The sequence below is a fragment of the Schistocerca piceifrons genome, chromosome X (assembly GCF_021461385.2).
Source record: "Schistocerca piceifrons isolate TAMUIC-IGC-003096 chromosome X, iqSchPice1.1, whole genome shotgun sequence".
NCBI lineage: Eukaryota > Metazoa > Arthropoda > Insecta > Orthoptera > Acrididae > Schistocerca > Schistocerca piceifrons.
Genome location: NC_060149.1, coordinates 693,425,138 through 693,447,427, shown reverse-complemented (window position 1 = coordinate 693,447,427; position 22,290 = coordinate 693,425,138). Strand labels below are relative to the sequence as shown.

Genomic DNA, 22,290 nt, shown 5'->3' with positions numbered 1-22,290 from the left:
ATGCTGTATTTGAAGAGACTGTTCTCGAGCGCTTCGTGGAAGCACCTACTACTCGAGCCATTGAACACGACATGGCAGTCACTCATCGGTTAGTCTGAGAGGTTTTGAGGGATAACGGCCAACATCCATTTTGTTTCCAACCTGTCCAAGACCTAAATCTTGTGGCGGACTATGAACACAGGCTAGGGTTTTACTGGTGGTTTCTGCGACGTGTTGCACGAGATCCCGACTAAAATTGTAATCTGTTAGGCGCCAGGATATTTGAGTGTTGCTCATTCTCGAGCACATCTAAAAACGTAACAACAGACCATAATTAAAGAAAGTCAAGACATAAAATCTTACATAACTGCATTGTACACTGTGTATCGTTAAAAACCGTGATTACCACCGACGTCGATACAGCAACGTCGTTAAACAGAAACTGTTCGGCATAGGTGTGCAGAACACGGTCGCCAAAGTGCACGATCTAAAATATAAAATACATAGTGTGACAGTGGGTACGAGAACTACAATAACACACAATTAAAAAACTACACAGGTAGGCATACTGCAGACAGCTGTGTGTAGTTGTGCTTTGCAGATATGCATAACGAAGTTTGTCTTTCCACTGCTTCTGGTTACATATAACTTTATAATTGTGTGTTAGCACTGTTTTCGAGAAAACACTACATCCGACGCAGTTGTTGTTGTTGTTGTTGTTGCAATCTTCAGTTCAACGATTGGTTTCCTGCAGCTCTCCAAGCTACTCTATCCTGTGCAAGCCTCTTCATCTCCGACTAAACACTGCAAACAATAGCTTCCTGCATCTGCTTACTGCATTCATCTGTTGGTATCCTTCTACGATTTTTACCCCTCATACTTCCGTCAAGTACTATACTGGTGATTTCTTGATGCCTCAGAATGTGTCCTGTCAAACAATTCTTTGTTTTACTCAAGTCGTTCCATAAATTTTCTGTCTCCGTATTTTATTCAGTACCTCCTCATTTGTTACACGATCTACCCACGCAGCATTATTCTGCAACGCCATAATTCTAAAGCTTCTTTTCTCTTTGTTGTTCAAAGTGTTTATCGACCATGTTTCACTTCCATACATTGCTACGTTGCAGACAAATACCTTAATAAAATGTTTTTAAATGCACTTAAGAATGAGTGCTTAATAATGTACAATTTTAAATTTCAACGTGGTTAACGATATCTTTCTTCGTTTCATTTAAGTCCGATGGTAGAGCGGGGGATATTAGCTGAATGTAGGAACTGGCGGCCAACCCTACAAGAATACAGCGTGAAAGTTACTTTGCGTGTCACTCGGTGAATACGTGCAAAGTACGTTACGACTTCCTCCGATTTTGCTAAGTATTACTGTTTTCCCTCCTATTCGTCCATTCGATGGTGGATCAGAACACATCCCTATTGATTACGAACCAGAAAACAGTGCATCTTCTAGTTCGTACTTCTTTAGATGGCATTTCAAGTTTCCATAACTAGTGCATGAGCGTTACAAACTAACTGAGAGAACAGTACCAAACACAGATGCAAAAGAGTAAATACTTGCACAGCTCCACTGGAAAAATTACGCAGACTGAACGATGAAGACCACGTGATACTGTTCCTGAAAGATGTAGAATCTGGTAAGATGGCACTGGTGTGTTTATCTGTTAGCAACTATGTTTAGGACTGTCTTAATTCACGTTGTACAACTGCATAATAACACCAAAACTCTGGCTAAGTAAAAAACTGGTTGTTATATGGGCTAAGGTAAAGAGAAATAAATTGGATCAGCATTGTTGCCTGTGTAACTCAGCTCCCTTACTGCGAAACGGTCTATTATTCGTGCGCATTGGCACTTTTCCTTTGCAATGTATGAATCTTGTGTATTAACTCTAACTGCGCTATATTGATTCCTGTGATACCTATATGTCGAGTTGCCAGTGATAGCACATAGCCCAACACTCTTGAATATCACTAACTGCAGAATATATCTTAAACAGCATTGTTATAAATTTACCTGTTTTGTATAAACGTTGTTGCATTACTTTTGTGACTTCTGCTCATCTGTTCTTGCATGTGCAATATTACAATTGTCCATTCACAATTAGTATTTGACTGCCTCATTTTTATGCCAAAATACGTGTTTTAATGTTCCGGAAACTTTACATGTCTAAATACAGACATCTTATAGCGACTGTGATAACGGAGACCGTTGTCCTGGGCTGAGAATCCTCACTAGACAGATGTTATCTGAAATGGGTCTCAGAAAAGTGTAATAATAATATTAGGGTTCATGTTATACTGTATGTTAATGAAGTGACAGATAGCACCATATATTAGTCTCAACGTTTCTCAGATGACGCGGCTAACTGTGGGAAAGAGTATGCGAAACAAAATTTTATAGGATCTGGCAAGATATGACTTTTGAATGACTATAGTCAGTCAAATTATCCAAATACCTGTGTTACCAAGACGTAGGGATAGTAAATTGAGCAGCTGGAAAGGTTTAGGTATAGCACACTCAGTTTCACATGTAGGTTACTGAAAAGCTATATTTTGTCAGCGAAAGGTCTGTAACGCATATAGTGTAATACTGCTGTAACGTGTAGACCCACATCCCTCTGTACTAATTTTAGTTTCACCATCTCTTCTGCGAAATTTTTCTCATTATTTCTCTTTCTTCTTCAGACAAATTCCTTGTTTGACATAAACAATATATCGTCATATTGCACTCAGTACAACTTCAAAGGTATTGGTATTATTATTTACTCTTATTATTATAGCCGGCCGCGGTGGCTGAGCGGTTCTAGGCGCTTCAGTCCGGAACCGCGCGACTGCAACGGTCGCAGGTTCGAATCCTGCCTCGGGCATGGATGTGTGTGGTGTCCTTAGATTAGTTAGGTTTAAATAGTTGTAAGTTCTAGGGGACTGATGACCTCAGATATTAAGTCCCATAGTGCTCAGAGCCATTTGAACCATTTTCTTATTATTATAACTACTTTCATAACTGTTATAGCAGTGGTAACTACAGAGAGAAGCTATAAAGATGTCAGATTCGATGTGAGAGAGAGCCTGATGGAGCTAAAGTAGCAAGCTAAAACAAATTTTATTTGTTTATTTGCCACCATATGTGAGATCTGCCGTCTAATGTCTATGACAGACCGTGGTAACTACTACATAAAAGAAAAGTATACCGTAATTTGATTATCAACTCTCTATTTGTACAAATATTACAGCATAATGTATAACTGATCTACTGCAAGAGGTGTATTATAAATTGTTTATATAACATTAAATTAAAACTAGATATAACTTGTAACTACATTTGTTATTTATGATGCATCCCGGTAACATCAGACTCATATCCATCCGAATAGCTCAATTTAGCCACATTGTCCATAGCTGCTCCCCTACCGTCTGTGTCGTCTACAGAGCCGGGACATTGCTTCTCTACATCTTACGATAGAGTCGACTGGTCATAACCCAAAAATTCACCATGAGGACATCATCTGGTGTTTCACGGTAGGCATCTGTAAACGTAGAGCCCCTCTCTGCGTATCTTTGCCAGTGTTACCACCTTGAGTCTGTGGCCCCAAACACTAGCAGTGTATGCAATTATGTCAATGAGAATGCACTCATGATATCATCAGCTGTAAAGGCAGTTTTCGCTTTTCATCTAACGTAATGCCTAAATACCTGTAATTTTCTAGTGTCATAGCGGTCTCTCATCCAGTCCTAATCATAAGATTTCTTTTCGCAGTTGCGCTTTTAGTCGTACATCAACTTTTATGAGCAGCAACCATTAATTTATTTTCTAGACACCATTTGTATAGCTTTTCCATTAATATTTTTGAGCTGCCTTCTATCTTTGCTCTAGATCGTCCAGTTATCATTAGATTAATCACAAAGGAATTGCTAGACACCGAGTAAATAGACGATTTGTAGTTCCATCGTCGCTTTGAGCTTCTCTTTTGCACTTTATTAGGAATTTAAGTAATAACTGCGGCTGTTAGAATAGACGAATCTGAGATAGACAGTTGAGTATTGTGGCAGAGTTGCGTCTGCAGAAGGACAGTCTGAGAAGAACCGTTAGCGTCTCAAGATTTACCTGCGCATAAGCAAACTCGCCTGTTAGTGTTACATTACTCCACTGTAACACCACACTAGCTGGGAGACGGCGGTTGTCGTCCATAAGATGTCACCAACCGCGAGTCTGCGGTCGCCGGCAACACCTGTGCAAAGAATTGCTCGTTGTGAATTGGCCAGCCCCGAGTGTTGCGCGCAGGTATGCTAATGCGCGCCCGCACGTGGCTGCGTGGGCGGATGAGTAGCGGCGGCGCGGCTGAATCACAGCGGACGCGTGGGCCCAAGGTACTGCAAAAGCCAGCACGTAACTGCAGCCGCAGCCTTCTTTGCCAAGGCTTTGCGCAGTCGTATTTATTAACGCCCTATCTCAACGTGTGTGTTTGTGTGTTCGTATACGTTATTCAACTTCTCATTTAAATCAGCTTCATTATAGGCTGCTAGAAGGTGTCCTAAGGTGGTAGAATGACATGATTTGATAATGGAGCGGAGACAAGAAACCTTAGAGAACACAAAGATGGAAAATTCAGCACAACTTTTCCATAGAGGCAATGGAACATACATTAAGGCTGAGATGGGGGTACTTCTCAGTATTCCCTCATTTCCTCGTAGTGTTTCACAGATTCCATTATTAAAATGAAAATTTGTTATATTCACTCACGCGTAATTAAAGATAGGTTGTGCATTGGAGAGGCATCACTCTTCTATCAGCAGCAAATGGAATAGTTCAGCGTGAATGGGCTGTCTCCAGACCTTGTGCTGGCTGGCGGACTGAATGGTTCGCGGTAAATGGCCTATCGCATACCTTACATAAAAAACAAAGCACTGACTTACGTACGAGGCCAGATCTATCGTCACCAATAACAACACAGCATGGAGCAAAGAAATTATATAGCTCGTGGTCCTGCGGTAGCGTTCTCGCTTCCCGCGCCCGGGTTCCCGGGTTCGATTCCCAGCGGGGCCAGGGATTTTCTCTGCCTCGTGACGACTGGGTGTTGTGTGGTGTCCTTAGGTTAGTTAGGTTTAAGTAGTTCTAAGTTCTAGGGCACTGATGACCATTGATGTTAAGTCCCATAGTGCTCAGAGCCATTTGAACCATTTGAATTATATAAATCTAAAAATTCCTGCATGTTTATGCTGACTGAAACTTGAACTGACTGTACATCAAAAGCATGAGTCTAGCAAGATTTGATCCGTGTGTAAGTGCTGAGTTTTCTGACGAGAGTGTTAGAAAATTAGCTTACTTTGTATAGTTCCATTCAATGATGTCATACGGAGTAATTTTCAGGGACAATTCTAGACGTGAGGTTGAAGTATTTATTGCGCAGAAACGTGCAGTAGTGATAATATCTGGTGTCTGTCCTCGAACTTGGTGTAGATAACTTAAAAATTATTCATACTAAGAACACCACCACAAAATATTTACTCTGTAATACAACTTTTTCGTGACTAACCACGTAAAAATGAAAATAATTGTAGCGTTGTTGTGGTTTTCAGTCCGAAGAATGGTTTGATACAGCTCTCCATGCTACTCTACACTGTGCTAGTCTCTTCATCTCCGAATAACTACTGCACGCCACACCCTCTTGAATCTGCTTACTGTATTCATCTCTTGGGCTCCCTCTGCTATTTTTACCCCACACACTTCCCTCCAATACTAAACTGCTGAACCCTTCATGTCTCAGAATGTGACCTGTCAACCGATCCCTTCTTTTCGTCAAGTTGTGGCACAAATTTCTTATTATCCCCAAATCTATTGAGTACTTCCTCATTAGTTACGTGATCTTACCATCTTATCTTCAACATCATTCTGTAGCACCACGCTTACAAAGCTTCTATTCTTTTGTTGCCTAAACTGTTTATCGTCCATGTTTCACTTCCATACAGGGGTGCACTCCAGTGTTGATGTTCATCTTATGTACTCCTGTCAAGACACTGTCCTTTCCATTCAACTTCTCTTTCAAGTTCTTTGTTATCTCTGACAGAATTACAATGTCACTGGCAAACCTCAACATTTTTATTTCTTCTCTCTCGATTTTAATTTCTCTTCCAAGATTTTCTTTGGTTTCCCTTACTGCTTCCTCAATGTGCAGATTGAACAGCATCGAGGATAGGCTAGATGGGCTACAACCCTGTCTCACTCCCTTCTCAATCACTGCTTCGTTATCACGCCCTCGACCCTTGTAACTGCCGTCTGGTTTCTGTAAAAAAATGAAATGATCGTATGGCATTGTTGCCCGGGAGGCCCCATGCGGGAAAGTTCGGCTGCCGTATTGCAAGTCCTTTTTAGTTGACGCCACTTCGGCGACTTGCGAGTCAATGAAGATGAAATGATAATGAACACACAACACCCAGTCATCACGACGCAGAGAAAATCCCTGACCCCGCCGGGAATCGAACCCGGGACCCCGTGCGCAGGAAGCGAGAACGCTACCGCAAGACCACGGGCTGCGGGCCTGGTTTCTGTACCAGTTGTTAATAGCCTCTCGCTTCCTGTATTTTGTCCCTGCTACCTTCAGAATTTCAGAGAGAGTATTCCAGTCAACACTGTCAAAAGCTTTCTCTTAGTCTGCTAATGCTATGGAGGGTGGTTTGCCTTCCCTTAACCTATCTTTTAAGATAAGTCGTAGGATCAATACTGTTCCTACATTTCTCCGGAACCAAAACTGGTATTACCAGAGATCGGCTTCTACCAGTCCTTCCATTCTTCTGCAAGGAATTCGTGTTAGTATTTTGCAACCATGACTTTTTATCCTGATAGTTCGATAATTTTCACACCTCCTTTCATTGGAACTGAAATTATTATACTCTCCTTGAAGTCTGAAGGTTTTTCACCTGCCTCAAAATTTTGCGCACCAGATGGAAGAATTTTGTTACGGCTGACTTTCCAAAGGCTATCAGCGGTACTGACGTAATATCGTCTTCTCCCGGGGCCTTGTTTCGACTTATATCTTTCAGAGCTCTGTCAACTTCCCCTCGCAGTATCACGTCTCCCATCTCATCGTCATCTACGTCCACTTTCCTTTCTATAATATTGTGTTAATCTTCATCTCCCTTGTGTAGAGGGCCTGTATACTCCTTCCATCTTTCAGCTTTCCCTTCTTGGCTTAGTAGTGGTTTTCCGTCTGAGCTCTCGATTTTCATATAGCTGCTTCTCTTTTCTAGGAAAAGACCTGTTTAATTTTCCTGTATGTGGTATCTATCTTTTCCCTAGTAAAATATGTTTCTAAATCATTATATTTGTCCTCCAGCCATTCTTGATTAGCTATTTTGCACCTCCTGTGAGTTTCAATTATTTAAACGATTGTATTCCCTTTCACCTACGTCATTTGCTGCATTTTTATTTTTTATTTTTCCTTTCATCAATTACATTCAACATCCCTTGTGTTATCCAATAATTTCTACTAGGCATTGTCTTTCTACCTATTTGATTGTCTGCTGCCTTCAATATTTTATCTCTTAAAGCTACTCGTTCGTCTGCTACTCCATTTCTTTCCCCTGTTCTAGTAAACCGTTGCCTAATGCTCCCTCTGAAATTCTTAACAACCTCTGGTTCTTTCAACTTATTCTGTCCCATCTCCTTAATTTACAATCTTTTTCCAATTTCTTCAGTTTTAATCTACAGTTCATAACCAATAAATTGTGGTCAGAGTTCACATTTGCCCCTGGAAATGTCTTACGATTTAAAATCTACTTCCTGAATCTCTGTCTTACAATTGCATAATCAATCCGAAACCTTTTGGTATCTCTAGATCTCTTGCACTAACACAACCATCTTTTATGATTCGTAAACCAAGTGTTAGCGATGATTAAATTATGTTCTGGGCAAAAATCTACCAGGCGGCTTCCTCTTTCATTCCTTTTCCTAGTCCATATTAACGTACTATTTTTACTTCTCTTCCTTTCCTACTGTCGAATCCCAGTTCGTCATAACAATTAAATTTTCGTCTTCAGTAAATATCTTATAATTTCTTTTACCTCATCATATTTTTGTTTCAATGTCTTCATCGTCTGCGGAGCCAGTTGGCATGTAAACTTGTACTACTGTGGCGGGTGCTGGCTTCATGTCTGTCTTGGCTACGATAATGTGTTCTCTATGCTGTTCGTAGTAGCTTACCCGCATTTCCATTTTCTTATTCATTATTAAACCCACTCCTGCATTACCCCTATTTGACTTTGTATTTATAGCCCCATATTCTCCTGACCGGAAGTCCCGTTCCTCCTGCCACTGACCTTCACTAATTCTCACTATATCTAATTTCAGCCTACCCATTTCCCTTCTGAAATGTTCTAACCTACCTGCCCAATTAAGGGATCTAGCGTTCCACGCTCCGATCTGCAGAAAGCCAGTTTTGTTTCTCATGATGACGACGTCCTTCTGTGTAGTCCCCACCAGGAGATCCGAGTGGGGGACTATTTTACCCCCGGAATATTTTACCCAAAAAGACGCCACCATCATTTAACGATACAGTATAGCTGCATGTCCTCGGGAAAAATTACGGCTGTAGTTTCCCCTTGCTTCCAGCCGTTCGCAGTACCAGCACAGTAAGGCAGTTTTGGTTGATGTTACAAGTCTAAATGAGTCAGTCACCCAAACTGTTGCCCCTGAAAGTATCTAAAAGACTGCTGTCCCCCTTCAGAAACCACACTTTTTCTGGCCTCTCAACATATACCTCTCCGTTATAGTTGCACCTACGGTTCGGCTATCCGTATCGCTGAAGCATATATGCCACCCCACCGACGGCAAGTTCCTTCGTTCATGGGAATGGAGGGGTAGCACTGAGAAATGTACTATTAGGAACAAAAATAAGCTTCAGTAACTACAAAATAAGCTTATTCTTGCGCTAAATGAAGCTAAGTAAGCTGCTATAAAGATAATTATGCATGTTTTTAGGTTATATTTTTCAAGTTTTGCTGTAGATTCACTTTTAAAAATCAAGTTATGTAAATTACCATAATGTTGCCATGCATAGAGATAATATCCACATCACAGCTAATTGTCGGAATGTTGTCTACATGTTAAGTACAGAACTTGACAGTCGAACATAGAATGCGCAAGACATGCTATACCTTCACACGTAACGGAGTCCACATACGACTTCATGTAAGCACAGGTAATCTGACTTGTCGCCATGCAACAGGTGTAACCGTGACTGCCTCTATGATTCCATAGAATAAAATGAGGCCGCTGAAACATTTTGCTAGCGTCTCTCAACGGCAGTCGAAACAGAAATCAACTCCTTGAAACAGTGTATCTGTTCGCTTACAGTTTCCTGCAGGCGATATGTATCCTCAACAGGACAATGCACGGTGCTATCAAACCCGAAGTGTCAGAATGATCTAAGAAACATTCTAAGAACATGGTAGTACCTTTGTGGTCAGACCTGAATCCTATTTAGGACGGATGAGACGCCCTCTTGTAAGAAGTATGCGCTAGGAACAAAGTTCCTGAGGCGTGGGCGACGGTTCAGCGGTCATGGGTCAATACGTGTCGCTGCCTTCAGTAGGTAGAAAGCGTGTGCTGTCGTTAGTAGATAGGCGTCTGTGAGTCGGCTCCTCATGAGTGTGAATTAAGAAACAAAAGCATTTGCGAGAAACTAATTCTGGCTACTGGACTAAAAATTAAGTATCTAGATATTGTTAAAACAATTTTTATTTACGACACGTTCAAAGGAAAAGAAATAAAATGCTACCTAGAAATCAATGGCTGCTTCCACGATTATTTTAATTAGCTGCTATGTATCTTGCAGACAAGGACCGCTATGGCTTGAAGTAGCTCCGTTGTTCCGAGGCAGAGTGTACACTGTAGTCAGTCCAGTATCTAAAAGAAAATCCTTGTCTGTTGCAGTAATCGAATCCCGATCCTCCGAGTAGCATTCAGACACAATCACCCTCACGCATCATTTTTCCATCGTTTTTACGTCATATCCTTCTATATTCATCTTTTTTCTTTATTGTGTCATTTATTTGTACATTAGGATTTGAAAGTACGTAAATCAATAGTTTGTTTTCAGTCAAGTTGATGGACCTCCTGGTTTTCAGTATAGGTAACTGGAGCCGTTTTCTGATGGATAGTTGTGAAACACCTATCAGTTTATCAGTCTGTTCATCAATCTACAGTTAATCTAAGGCTTATATCAAAAAATTATTATATTTTTGATGTGGTTCTCTTTTCGTCTGGAAATAGAGTTTTGCTACATTTTATTAATAAATTCCTATTCTTTGAACAAAATGCGTACCATAATCTCGTATTATCATCGTTTGATTGTCTTATATCTCCCTTTGCATTGATACGTTAACAATGTAAATAATATCAGTTAGATCGTCATCCTTGTGGTTAACATACTTGTAGAAAACAAATGTTAACATTAAACACATTGCTGAGAAATTCTTACTTTCAGGATTCCTTTATCAAGATTTTAGAATACAAGGTGCTTCCCACCCTTCTAGAGACAATTACGAAATTTTTTTGTAAACCATTTTCACATCTAATTCATACGAAATTCCTCGTACAGCGACATTACCCAAAAAATTTAAAAGAGAAAAAATTATCGCTATCAAAAAGCCAGAAAAAGAGGGAACAGCTGAAGAACACTTCCACCCAATATCTCTACTTAGCTGTGCTTACAAGCTATTGGAAAGAATGATTCTAAACCGAATCCAAGACCAAATTAATGCTATGATACCAACTGAACAAGCTGGATTCAGACCTTATAGAAGCTGCTGTGAACAAGTGCTCTTTTTGACTACTCACATAGAATCTGGATACCAAAAGAAACTTAAAACTGGAGTAGTGTTCATTGACCTGTCAGCAGCTTATGACATGGTGTGGCGTGAGGGCCTATTACTGAAATTTTTGAGAGCAGTACCTTGCAAAACTCTAGGCAACCTCTTAAGTAACATGTTAAGCAATAGGTGGCTTAAAGTACATGAAGGAGAAGAGGAAAGCAGATGGCATGTATTCAATAACGGATTACATCAGGGCTCTGTTCTTGCTCCAGTGTTATTCAACCTCTACACAGCTGACCTGTCGAATTTGACCTGCCGAAAATTTCAATATTCAGATGACCTGGCAATTTCATATCAGAGTGAAGACCTTTCTGAATGTGAAGAACACCTAACGAACAGCCTTACTAAACTTTATTAGTATTTTGAGACATGGCGACTGATACCAAATGTTTCTAAAACCGAGGTAAACCTTTTCCACCTCTCTAATCGCCTTTCATCAGCAAAGATCAGTCCACAGTTCGGCCCCCTTGGCACAGTCAGATACAACGAAAGCCCAAAATACCTGGGAGTCACTCTGGACAGAATTTTAACATACAAAAAACACCTTTCCAACTTGGCCAAGAAGATACAAACGCGAGTGAACCTTGTGATAAAACTGGCAGGCAGTACATGGGGAGCATCCACATCAGTCCACCCTTGCGCTGGTATACTCTGCAGCAGAGTAATGTGCATCAGTTTGGCTCCGAAGCGCCCACGTAGTGAAAGTAGACATCCAACTGAACTGAGTTATGAGAGTAATTAGTGGTACAGTCCGGTCTACACTGTCTTGCTGGTTACCAGTACTTTTAAACATCTGTCCACCAGACCTCCGTCGAAAGGATGCTCTTTAAAACCTCTGGCAGCAAGTTTCTGAAAACAACTCGATCCCTCTTCATGACGATTTGCTATCACTGCCCGGGAAACGCCTCAAATCTAGAATACCAGCATATGAAATGGGAGTCCAAATGCTATCCACAGGATTCGTCAGGAAGCAGAGTGGAAACGTGAGTGGCAAGCTACAAGAACCCGAAACCACGACCTCGTAGACAATCCAACAGTTCCAGTTCCAGGCTTCCACCAACCAAGGGAGGTGTGGGTGCAGTTAAACAGATATTGGACCGAAGAGGGTAGGTGCAAATACAACATGCACAATTGGGGCTTTTCAAGTGACAGTGTGTGTGAATGTTGTGACACCCAAACAATGAGCCACATTGTGAATGACTGTCCAATCAGACGCTTCCCTGGTGGCATTGAGAAGCTCCATCAAGCATCCCACGAGGCACCCTGCTGGATCGAGTCCATCATCATCCGAGTGTACTCTCAGCCATTTTAAAACTTGTGTACCATATATAACTTTACATGTTCATTTATATACATATATATTTATTTGCTTTGCTAAATGTGTATTACTGTAATTTGTGCATACGATAATAATAATAGAACATCTAATTTTTCCCTTCGTGCTAACTGGGTAAATTACGGAGGGGGGGGGGGGGGGCGGACACTTGGAGCATGGGAGCACATATACAAATTTGTCGACATTGCACTTTCGAAGAATAAAATAGTGATGACAATAGTTTTGTCAAGAAGTATTTAAAGCGTTCGCCTTATGTAAAAGCCTATCCCTTTTGATGTGATGTTAACTAATCACACCCGTTATTTGAGGTCACATAGCTACTGCTTCTGTGTTGACTTTTAAAAAATTCGCTTTTATGGCTTTTTCCTTTAACTGTAGACATATTTCTTGCTAGTGTTTGGCAAAGGCCATAGCTGTGTAGTATATACATTAGTTTCCAATTAATCAGACGTTTGTTCGAAAGGAATTGGGACGGTCCCCATATGCCTTTCCACTCCTGAACTCTGTTGAACTATGCGTGGACATGGAAGATCGGTAAAAGTCTTTCAACAAATAGCGAAGGAAATGAGGGAATGATGAAGTTGAATGTAGATGAAGAAGCAGTAGATATTGATGTCCATCGAATCACTCTTTTCTTACACGAAATTATAGATAACACAGTTAAACAATAAGTACGTATTGGAAATAATTGCAAGATTATAAATTTTAGTGGGTCAAGTCCATGAAGTTAAATCTGACCACATGTTAAATTCATAAGAGAGTTTTGTTTGTTTTCGAGACTAATACCTCTGAGCCCACGTACTTTGTTTTTGACAGTTCTGTGTTTACCTTTCAGCCGGATTGATTGACCTCTGTACCTGACGTCTGGGCCCACGGTTTCGGTCACACGGCAATGGCGGTAATCTTTTTGTAAGACCCATTTCATATTGCACCCACTTGGGTAATCAAAATAAGGAGTAGCACCAGTTTTCACCAAAATGCCTCGACTTTTTGTCAGAACTAAAGTTTAACATATTGTAGTGGTGACTGTACCATCATGTTTACTATGCTGATATGTATCCATGGGCATAAATAAAAACCTAAACCCACGCACTCGGCAATAGGTGTACATGTACAACGATAAAACAATTTAGTGGTGTGGGTGCAGGACCACAATTGGAGTTTCGTTCATCTAATTGTTGTTCACCAGTGTGGGACCATAAGGGAATACATTAAGCATACAGCGGAGAAATACAAAAACGAGCTGCTAGATTCGTCTTTTGTTTCTGATGTCAACACGAGTGCAGTACTGAAATGTTCAATAGATACCACTATGCGAAATATTGCTGCCTTGGTCCGCAGTCTACAGATTGATTTGATGCAGCGCTCCACACTAGTCCTTCCTGTGAAAGACTCTGCATCGCTGCATAACTACCGGATGGTGGTTAGTGTTTAACGTCCCGTCGACAACGAGGTCATTAGAGACGGAGCGCAAGCTCGGGTTAGGGAAGGATTGGGAAGGAAATCGGCCGTGCCCTTTCAAAGGAACCATCCCGGCATTTGCCTGAAACGATTTAGGGAAATCACGGAAAACCTAAATCAGGATGGCTGGAGACGGGATTGAACCGTCGTCCTCCCGAATGCGAGTCCAGTGTGCCAACCACTGCGCCACCTCGCTCGGTGCATAACTACTCGAGATCATATCCGTTTGAACCTGCTTACTCCTTTTTAGACCCTACCCTCCCCCTCATACTTCACTCCGCCACCAAACTAACATATCCTTGATGCCTCGGGAGGTACCCACCAACCGATCTCTGCGTTTAGTCTAGTTGTGCTGTAATTTCTTTTCTCCACAATTCGTTTCAGACCTTTTTCCACTGTTAGACGATCTACCGATAAATTTTCGACATTTTGCTGCATCACTACATTTCAAAAGCTTCTGTTCTCTTCTTCCCTGAACCGTTCATCCACGTTTCACAAGGATACACTCCAGACATGTCTTATCAAAAAATAATTACTAACTTAATTTATATTCAGTTGTAAGAAATTTCTTTTTATCTGTAACGATGTTCCTGCTTTTGTCATTCTGCATTCTACAGGGTCTTAACTTCGTCCAAATACCAAAAGTCAGCTACCACTTTTAGTGTCTCATTTCCTAAAATAATCCCCTCAGCTTTATTCGACTACCTTCTATTAATTTTGTTTTACTTTTCTTTATTTTAGATTTGCAGTCTATTTTCAAGAAGCTATTTGTTTTGTTCAACTGATCTCCGAAGTCTCTGAGAGAATTACAGTGTCATCGACAAAGCTCAGGGCCGGCCGCGGTGGTCTCGCGGTTCTAGGCGCGCAGTCCGGAACCGTGCGACTGCTACGGTCGCAGGTTCGAATCCTGCCTCGGGCATGGATGTGTGTGATGTCCTTAGGTTAGTTAGTTTAAGTAGTTCTAAGTTCTAGGGGACTGATGACCACAGCAGTTGAGTCCCATAGTGCTCAGAGCCATTTGAACCATTTGACAAAGCTCAGACTTTTAATTTATGTCCCTGAACTTAACTTCCTTTTCCAAATGCCTCCTTGGGTTTAGTTATTGCTTGCTGAATGTGGGGATATAGGTTAGAAATAAATTTCACTGCCTTCTCTACTACAGTTTCCCTTTCATGTCCTCTGACTCTTATAACTGCACTCTAATTCCTGATCAAGTTGTACACAACCTTTCACTCCCTGAATTTTATTCCTGCTACTCTCTGAATTTCGAATGGAGTATTCAGGTCAATATTATCAAAATCTTTCTCTAATTCTTCCATCAATATAAACGTATATTCATCATTATTCACTGTGTTTCACCGCACCAATACCGGTGCAGAGGTGCCACAGAGGTAATGTAGTTTCCATTCTGTCTGCGTCATTGACGTGTGTCGCTTGTTGTTTCTTTTGAAAATATAAATGCCTTTCCCAAAGGAAAAGAAACTACACTACTGGCTATTAAAATTGCTACACCACGAAGATGACGTGCTACATACGCGAAATTTAACCGACAGGAAGAAGATGCTGTGATATGAAAATGATTAGCTTGTCAGAGCACTCACACAAGGTTGGCGCCGGTGGCGACACCTGCAGCGTGCTGACATGAGGAAAGTTTACAACCGATTTCTCATACACAAACAGCACTTGGCCGGCGTTGCCTGATGAAACGTTGTTCTGATGCCTCGAATAAGGAGGAGAAATGCGTACCATCACGTTTCCGTCTTTGATAAAGGTCGGATTGTAGCCTCTAGCGATTGCGGATTATCGTACCACGACATTGCTGCTCGTGTTGGTCGAGATCCAATGACTGTTAGCAGAATATGGAATCGGTGGGTACAGAAGAGTAAAACGGAACGCCGTGCTGGATCCCAACGGCCTCGTATCACTAGCAGTCGAGATGACAGGCATCTTATCCGCATGGCTGTAACGGATCGTCCAGCCACGTCTCGATCCCTGAATCAACAGATGGGCACAGCAGCAAGGCTATCAGCTCGGAGACCATGGCTGCGGTTACCCTTGACGCTGCATCACAAGACAGGAGCGCCTGCGATGGTGTACTCAACGACGAACCTGGGTGCACGAATGGCAAAACGTCATTTTTTCGGATGAATCCAGGTTCTGTTTACAGCATAATTATGGTCGCATCCGTGTTTGGCGACATCGTGATGAACGCACATTGGAAGCGTGTATTCGTCTTCGCCATACTGGCGTATCACCCGGCGTGATGGTATGGGGCGCCATTGGTTACACGTTTCGGTCACCTGTTGTTCGCATTGACGGCACTTTGAACAGTGGACGTTACATTTCAGATGTGTTACGACCCGTGGCTCTACCCATCATTCTATCCCTGTAAAAACCCTACGTTTCAGTAGGATAATGCACGACCGCATGTTGCAGGTCCTGTACGGGCCTTTCTGAATACAGAAAATGTTCGACTGCTGCCCTGGCCAGTACATTCTCCAGATCTCTCACCAATTGAAAACGTCTGGTCAATGGTGGCCGAGCAACTGGCTCGTCACAATACGCCAGTCACTCCTCTTGATGAACTGTGGTATCGTGTTGAAACTGCATGGGCAGCTGTACCTGTACACGCCATCCAAGCTCTGTTTGACTCAATGCCCAGGCATATCAAGGCCGTTATTACGGCCAGAGGTGGTTGTTCTGGGTACTGATTTCTCAGGATCTATGCATCCAAATTGCGTGAAAATGTAATCACAAAACAGTTCTAGTATAATATATTTGTTCAATGAATTCCCGTTTATAATCTGCATTTCTCCTTGGTGTAGAAATTTTAATGGCCAGTAGTGTAGATATGCTACTTACTTAAGGAGAATCGAAAAGGAACACTATGAGGACAGCTGAGTCGTGCGCACAAAGTATCCCGACAGAACTTGTCCAACAAGAATGGTAATTCAATAAATATACAAGAAAATTGTTTTAGAAGGGCACTGGAATACTACGCAGTGGACGACGGGCAAAGCGAACGAAATAGATTTTCTGCCAGCTGTTGTTCGTAATCTACATGTCACCTGCTGACAAATGGCGATTGCCTCTGGAATAAGTCAGCCCAGCGTTGATAGCAATCTGTCTGTGCTTGAGCAGCGTCCTTCCGTATCGTATGTTAGTTCACCGGTAGTTTAACAAGCGCGGTTGCACAAGACTTGGAATTCTGTCGCTCAGTTCTGATGCGACGTCAAGACAGTAGATTCTACATCAGAGAATTCTCTTTAGCGATGAATCTACCTTCACACATCGTGGATAGTTGAATGCAAGAAATATGCGTTTTTGGGTGGGTGTGAGTCCACGTTGGTTGGCGCAGGTGAACTTTTGATGTGGGGTTATTGGAGATTACGTGGTTACTCATTTCTTATGGAAGGCACCTTAACGAGTAAAAGACACACACAGATTATTAACGAAGTACTACCGGTTCTCCTACAGGAAGTCTGGTTCACTATGCGCTTGTTACTAGGGAAAGAGTCACTCAGCTTTTTCTTTCCCAATCACTGCATAGGAAATGAAGACGTTATCAGTTGGCCAGCACGTTTGTCTGGTTTGGAGCCACTGCAATTTTTTCTCTGGGATAAACACAAATATGAAGTCTGTATACACGTTCTGACTATCTAAGAGGATTTAAAATATTGTATTATTGCAGCATAAGCACTGAAATAGAAAAAATTACAACTTCTATACTTTCATTCCCTGTTTTATAAACCCATTCAATTTTTCATGCACACCTTTCTTTCACAGCTCTGGCAGAAACGAGAATAGAACTGTTAACCTAGTTTACTGACAAGTCGTCATTAGAAGCCACGTCCATTTCTTTTCAGTTGTTATGTCACCCCAACCGCGTGAAGCCAAGTGTAATTACTATCATACTGAAAAGTAATTTTTTCTCCACCATTTCTGTTTTGTTAAATACATTGTCTTAGCTGCGACATGCTGGGGCGTTCTGTCAGGCTGACGCCACGGCTCTGCGTAACAACACTAATTTCCGCATAAGACAACAATCGGTTTCACGTTTAAAACCGGTAAACAATAAGTTCTCAATGATTTAATTTCACTGAAACTGCCAATCGGGGTTTGAAGAACGAAACGACTTGTATTTGTCTTCTTTAGAAGTACGATACTATCAGCAAAAATGATTGTAAATCAGTTTGAAAAAGCGAAGTTGATACCGATATCTCTGTAATGAATATAGCTATGAAAAGAGAGTATACATCATTTAATGTGGACTTCTTCACAATTCATTTGGGTTAAAACAGAATCAACATATCTTAAAAGGTTTAGGAGATATCTGACGTGAACAGATTAGCTAAATCACTCTGTATGTCTAAATACTTCCCAATAAAATGCCAGTCAGTAGCTTCACAACAAACGTTGAACACATATTTCACTATTCTTCTTAAAATAAAATGCTCCTTTTATTACATTTGAGTAATGTTTTGTGTTAGTATCATTGATGTCATAGATACGAAACACTATACTAACCCATATGTATTTATTGCACAAATATCTGTGGTAGCTTCCGCTTCCAGTTAAAAATTGCATGTTGTCTGCTGTGTTATTCCTTATGCAATTACCATACAAGCGTGTGGAAAAAAAATTCAACAGCTAAACCAACAGTAAAACTAAAGAAACTGTGAGGAAATGAAATCAAGAAACATTACGGCATTTATTTTAGTTCTGCAGCCGAAGTGGAAAATTTGTCGGCCTGAAATAAAACGTTCCGTTGTAGCATTTAGAAGGAATTGCTGTTCTCAGGCCCCTACCGACCTGCCATACGAGGCAATGCCAAAGAAACTAAATTCCTCCTGAACAGACCATGCAGGGCCAACGGTACCGACCGGCTGCCGTATCATCCTCATCATCCTCAGCTCACATGCGTCAAAAATATTCAAATGTGTGTAAATCTTATGGGACTTGACTGCTAAGGTCATCAGTCCCTAAGCTTACACACTACTTAACCTAATTTATCCTAAGGACAAACACACACACACACACACACACACCCATGCCCGAGGGAGGACTCGAACCTCTGCCGGGATGAGCCGCACGGTCCATGACTGCAGCGCCCAAGACCGCTCGGCTAATCTTGCGCGGCCATATGCGTCACTGGATGCGGATATGGAGGGACATGTGGTCAGCACACCGCTCTCCTGGCCGTATGCCAGTTTCCGAAACCGGAGCCGCTACTTCTCAATCAAGTAGCTCCTCAGTTCGCCTCACAAGGGCTGAGTGCACCCCGCTTGCCAACAGCGCTCGGCAGACCCGATGGTCACCCATACAAGTACTAGCCCAGCCCGACAGCGCTTAACTTCGGTGATCTGAAGGGAACCGGTGGTACCACTGCGGCAATGCCGTTAGCACAATGCCAAAGAATGGTTGAATAACACAGAAGTTTCTATGCAATATTAGTTGTCTGTGCATAAATCTTCCAGTCTTAAGCTTTTATTTCGAATTTTGGTCAGTGTTATATGTTTCAAGTAGATCTTATCCAGATCTTATGTTCAACGGTACCTCGCTGGCAACGCCGTTACACTCCACAAACGTGTAAATTGTAAAGACTGAAGTTGGCCAGTGTGGCCGAGCGGTTCTAGGCTCTTCAGTCTGGAACCCCATAACCGCTACGGTCGCAGGTTCGAATCCTCCTTCGGGCAGGGATGTGTGTGATGTCCTTAGGTTAGTTAGGTTTAAGTAGTTCTAAGTTCTAGGGGACTGATGACCTCAGAATTTAAGTCCCATAGCGCTCAGAGCCATTTGAACCATTTTTTGTAACGATTGATAACAAAACAATTGAAACCACTCGACGGGACAAACGAGAAATTTCAAAAGGGAAATAGGGAATAGTCTGTGTAATTCTCCCCATCATAAAGGACAAGTCTGTTTTGCAAGGATGGCGGTGGGGTAATCCTTTGCACACGGCACTCAGATTCGGGACGACGGCGGAGCCAATCCCCGGTGGATTAGCCACATGTAGGATCTGTAAGATTTCATTAAATTGCTTAAGGCAAATTCCAGTACCGACCCTTCTAAAAGCCAATTTCTGTCAGTGTCCTACCCCAGTTTGTTACTGCACTCCGTCTGTATTAATCTCTTCGACGATATGGCGTTAAACACCAAGAGTCCTTTCTATTACAATAACACTACGTGACGTAAGCTGCCATTCAGAAATTTGGGATAAGGCAAATGGTACAGACTCGTCGGGAGTAAGACGTTTATCAAGAATACGATCGGGGAAGTAATTAGATGTGAACCCATAGCGACGTATACTTCTACCTCTCCGTGATTACTCTGCAGTTCATACTTAATTGTTTCGCAGAAAGTTGAAAGAGCCATAATGAGTCACCCGACCGTTTCACTCTCGAGTAGCAAGTGGGAAAAATGAGGTGGTCGGAATGGCACAGGAAATTTATCGAGGAAATCAAGAGAAGAATAGCAGTGGCCAAGAGCGGTTTCCAGAATAAGAAGATTCCTCTGCTGAAAAACTACATCGGCTTCAAGTCTAAGAAAAGATTTATAAAGAGCATTACATGGAGTGTTCTGGGGTACAAATGTGTAACCTGGACGTTAGCAAAGCAGAAGCTCACATCAAAGCTGTGAAAAATGTGGATGGAATGACAGAAAAACGAATTAGATGGTTCTATAAGTAATAAGAGGCGAGAGAGAATTAGTGAAGGTTATAGGCTACCGCAAAGGAAAACTCGTTGTACGCTTAATAAGACATACTATTCTTTTACAAAACACTTTCGGGGGAAAGACCGTAGGAAAGAAAAAGAGGGGACGAGCGAAACTATCCTGTACGAAAAAAATATGATCAGTGAGATTGGACGTTCTCCATACATGGAGATGAAGAGTACTGCTTAATAGAGGAAGCTGCGGCTCCAGAGACAAGGCTCAGCCTTTTGAAAGAACAGGAAAACATATTTCCCTACGGTCTATGATTTTCTTATTTTATTACTGTGAGAGTCAACAAAATATTTTGGCATTCGGAAGAGAAAGTCGCTTCTTGAAAATACGTGAAAAAATATCTCCACAACGAAGGACGCCTTTGTCTTAATGACTGCCACCCCAACGCGCTTATCATATCTGTGACACTCTCTCCTATGTGTTAAACTATACAATCAAACTGTCTTCCCTAGAACTTTGTCGATGTCCTCCGTTAATCCTATCTAGTAAGGCTCCCGTACAGAGAGTCAGTACTCCACAAGGGGACGCACAAGCGTAACGTAGTCTCTTTAATAGATTTGTTGCAACTTCTAAGTGTTGTGTTAACAAAATGTAGTCCTTGATTCACCTTCCCCTCAACATTTGCTGTGTAATGGTTCTAATTTGAGTAGTTTGTAAGTCTAATCCCTGAGTGTTTAGTTGAATTTACAACGTTTACATTTGTGTTATTTATCGTGTAACAGAAATTTAACGGAGCTTCTTTTAGTACTCTTGTGGAGAATCTCGCACTTTTTCTTGTTGTTTAAGGTTAACTGTCACTTTTCGCAACACGCAGATATCTTTTCTATATAATTTTGCATATAGTTTTTATTTTTTGGTAATGTTACTAGACGCTAGAGACAGCATCATCTACGAACAATCTAAGGTGACTACCCAAATTGTATCCTAAATCGTTTATATAGATTAAGAACAGTAGAAGGCCTATAACAGTTCCTTGGGAAACTCAAGACATCACTTCTATTTCACTTCACGATTTTCGGCAGATACTACTAACTGTGACCTTTCTGAGAGTAAATCACGAATCCATTTACTCAACTGAGATGATATGCCATACGCACGCAATTTGATTAGAAGCCACCTGTGATGAGCGGTGTCAAAAGCCCTTTGTAAGTCTTCAACTATGGAATCAGCTTGTGATTTATTTGTCAATATCATCAATTACTTCGTGTGAATAAAGAGAAAGTTGTGTTCCACGAGAGTAGTATTTTCTGAATCCTTGCTGGTTACGTGTAAATAGATATTTTCCTGGGAGGTATTTCATAATGCTGGAATATCACATATGTTCCAAAATCCTACTACAAAACGATATCAATGACACGGGTCTATAATTAGTGGAGTTCTTCTATTTGTCTTATTGTGTATTCGTATGTCCTGTGTTTCAGTCTTTAAGAACGGATTCTACGTTGAGCCAGCGGCTGTACTCTGCACTCACGTCGTCGTCGGAAGAGTGTTAAGCCGCAACTTCCTTTTCTATATCACAAACTTTGTGCTACGTCACGTAAACTGCCGTTGAGAACTGTATGATATAACAAATTGTGTAATCTTGTCGTAAGTATAACGCGTATTTAGAATACGACTGAGTAAAGAATTAGATGTAAAGCCATCCTGAAGTGATCAAGGAGAACCAAGGGAACCCTAAATTAGGATAGTCGATTTGAAACCCGCGTCAGCAGATTATGGATCCACTAACTTAACCTCCAGTTCGAGGACTCAAAGCGTACAGCGTAATATGCGTAGTTCACGACTCTGAAGAATGGCGCCTCGATAAAAACGCACTCGAGAGCTTACAATTAGTATGCAAATCAGACGTCTCACACTGAGTTTCATTAATGGCTTTTCAATGAACTGTCACGGTGTGCCGATTGGTA

At 41.5% G+C, this 22,290-nt stretch overlaps 1 pseudogene; it reads right to left on the bottom strand.

Moving 5' to 3' along the window:
* Window positions 1-18,943: 18,943 nt before the first annotated feature.
* Window positions 18,944-19,061, bottom strand: LOC124723683 (annotated as a pseudogene).
* Between the last annotated feature and the right edge of the window lie 3,229 nt (window positions 19,062-22,290).